Source organism: Nematolebias whitei, chromosome 9 (genome assembly GCF_014905685.2).
Source record: "Nematolebias whitei isolate Nwh7 chromosome 9, NemWhi1, whole genome shotgun sequence".
In the NCBI taxonomy this organism is placed as follows: domain Eukaryota; kingdom Metazoa; phylum Chordata; class Actinopteri; order Cyprinodontiformes; family Rivulidae; genus Nematolebias; species Nematolebias whitei.
In genome coordinates, this window is record NC_056506.1 from 51,394,029 (window position 1) to 51,397,350 (window position 3,322).

The window sequence follows — 3,322 nt, forward strand, 5'->3', positions numbered from 1 at the left end:
GTCTCTCAACTTTCTCTTCACAATATCCCACAGGTTCTCTATGGGGTTCAGGTCAGGAGAGTTGGCAGGCCAATTGAGCACAGTAATACCATGGTCAGTAAACCAGTTACCAGTGGTTTTGGCACTGGGAGCAGGTGCCAGGTCGTGCTGAAAAATGAAATCTTCATCTCCATAAAGCTTTTCAGCAGATGGAAGCATGAAGTGCTCCAAAATCTCCTGATAGCTGCTGCATTGACCCTGCCCTTGATAAAACACAGTGGACCAACACCAGCAGCTGACATGACACCCCAGACCATCACTGACTGTGGGTGCTTCACACTGGACTTCTGGCATTTCCTTCTCCCCAGTCTTCCTCCAGACCAGGGGTGGACAATTATTTTTTCCATGGGGCCACATGAGAAACAACAAATATTGTGGAGGGCTGGCACAAATGACTTTTTCATTCAACCGTTATTTAGACAGGTTAAGAGCCTCGAGGACTCATTTACAAGAGAGACTTGATTTCAACTTAACTCAGTACTGCATAATATAGTATTTCATTATTAAACACAGTACATAGCACTGTTTTAACAAGCTGGTAAGAGTATTTGTTATGATTAAGCAACGAAAAAATGAGGTTTCCTTACAAAAAATGTCATTTATTCAGTTAAATTTCCCAGTACAATGGTAAACTGTTAACATTTTTACCATTTGTGACGTTATATTAATGATCATTTTCAGTCACATTCACCCCAAAACTCATTTTGAGTTTTATATACTGCTGGAAAAAGTTCTTATCTTTGTAAATATATCACAATATTGTCTTTGTACTCCAAATATTATGAAACATCATATAATAGTGATCGTCACTGAACTGTGATTTCGAGTCCCGGTTCTTTACGTGTCTACATTTGTAGTCTAAACATCTCATTCGGGGTTTGTCAGTTCTTTTTTCTTGTTTAGTGAGAGAAGTCTCGTCTCTGTTGGGCTTTAAGGGAAATGTTAAAGTCAGGTTGAAGGTCTGAGGTGGAGATGTGAAGCAAAGCTGACATCATCAGTGAGAGAGGAACTATATCTGGATTTGGTTAACTTCATTTGTTTACACATGTATTTTGTAATTCCCCTTACGGGGGCCGGTCAGAGTCAACCAAAGGGCCGCATGTGGCCCTGGGGCCGTACAATGCCCAGGTCTGCTCCAGACTCTGGCACCTTGATTTCTGAATGACATGCAAAATTTGCTTTCATCTGAAAAAAGTACTTTGGACCACTGAGCAACAGTCCAGTGCTTCTTCTCTGTAGCCCAGGTCAGGCGCTTCTGACGCTGTTTCTGGTTCAAAAGTGGCTTGACCTGGGGAATGCGGCACCTGTAGCACATTTCCTGCACACGCCTGTGCACGGTGGCTCTGGATGTTTCTACTCCAGACTCAGTCCACTGCTTCCGCAGGTCCCCCAAGGTCTGGAATCGGCCCTTCTCCACAATCCTCCTCAGGGTCCGGTCACCTCTTCTCGTTGTGCAGCGTTTTCTGCCACACTTTTCCCTTCCCACAGACTTCCCACTGAGGTGCCTTGATACAGCACTCTGGGAACAGCCTATTCGTTCAGCAATTTCTTTCTGTGTCTTACCCTCTTGCTTGAGGGTGTCAATGATGGCCTTCTGGACAGCAGTCAGGTCGGCAGTCTTACCCATGATTGCGGTTTTGAGTAATGAACAAGGCTGGGAGTTTTTAAAAGCCTCAGGAATCTTTTGCAGGTGTTTAGAGTTACGTCGTTGATTCAGATGGTTAGGTTAATAGCTTGTTTAGAGAACCTTTTCATGATATGCTCATTTTTTGGGACAGGCATTTTGGGTTTTCATGAGCTGTATGCCATAATCATCAGTATTAAAACAATTAAAGACCTGAAATATTTCAGTTGGTGTGCAATGAATCTGAAATATATGAAAGTTTCATTTTTATAATAATAATAATGTCATCACAATGTCAGCACTGTATGTTTCCATACAATGGCGAAATTAGTCTCTGCATTTAACCCATCCACCACCAGGTGGTGCAGTGGGCAGCTATTGAAAGCGCCCGGGGGGCATTTTGGGGATGAGGTGTGCTGCCCAGAGACGCCACGTGATGTGCAGTGACTGGGGATCGAACCTGGGACTTTTGGGTCCCAAGCCGGCTGCCCTGCCTCTACACCATCTCGGCCCCCTTCATTACATTATGGAAAATAATGACCTTTATCACAATATGCTCATTTTTTGACAAGGACCTGTATATGAAGTATATGATTCACCACTTGCTCAAGCCGAGATCGGATGCTTCTCCGCTTTGCTGCTCTGTCTGTCTGTGAAACTGCTTCTGAGACTCTCTTGCATTTCTTCCGAACCATAATTATGGACTTTTTGATCAGTTGGTCCTTCAACTCAATTTACAACATTTCTTGAAGAGAAGACAGGCTTTAGGCGAGCCGATTTACCCTGTTGGCACGCACGCAGCTGGATATCTCATCGACTGGAAGACTTGATGATGTGTCTATCTCTGCTGCCATCTGTGGATTTTAAGGATGAATATTTAATTGGATTCACGATAACTGGTTCCTGCTTTTTGGATTCAGCTGGTCCTGGTTTTTATCTACAATCAAGGAAGTCGTCAGCAGCAAATTTGGACCCGATCACGCTGCTTGCCTTTATGATGGCTGGGTTCATGTCTGGAGTACCCAGACTCAAATGCTTTGGGCTGAATGGATCAGATCTCGGGGATTTTTACTCAGACATGTTCCAACAGTGTGGCCATGTTATTTTGGACATTTCAGAACCGAGTGGACCAAACACAGACTGAAGGTTGATGTCATTAAGTTCTGCCTGTCCCCAAAACAACTGTGTGTTTATCTAAATTTTGGTCGCCTTGGTCCTTGAAGGCCACCTTATCTGAATTCACCTGGAGAACATGTGATCTGACGCTCACCACCCCCTCCCTGAGGAATTTCCAACTGATAACCAGATGAACCAGCTGAATAAACTTTGTGTCATCATTTCAGGACTCTGGATTCTCAGAGGTTATTCTTGGCCATTCCTCGACATGTCTCGAGAATGTTTATGGACCTCACCGGAGGACATTGACTGATTACAGTGACCTCGAGAGCTTCTGTAGACGTTGTTGACCGCTCTCGTCTCTTCCTTCTTCCTGCTCTGCAGAATGTCTACGTAAATATGTGCTTGTTTGTGCGAGGTGTTTTTTCAATATTAGAGGTTTTTCTCAGCCAAGAAAAAAGTCTGATAGGAATTTTTTTTGCCTCCAACTCCTCCATGTGTCCAGTTAACCACTGTTTGTGTCTGTCCAAACAGGTCTCACTT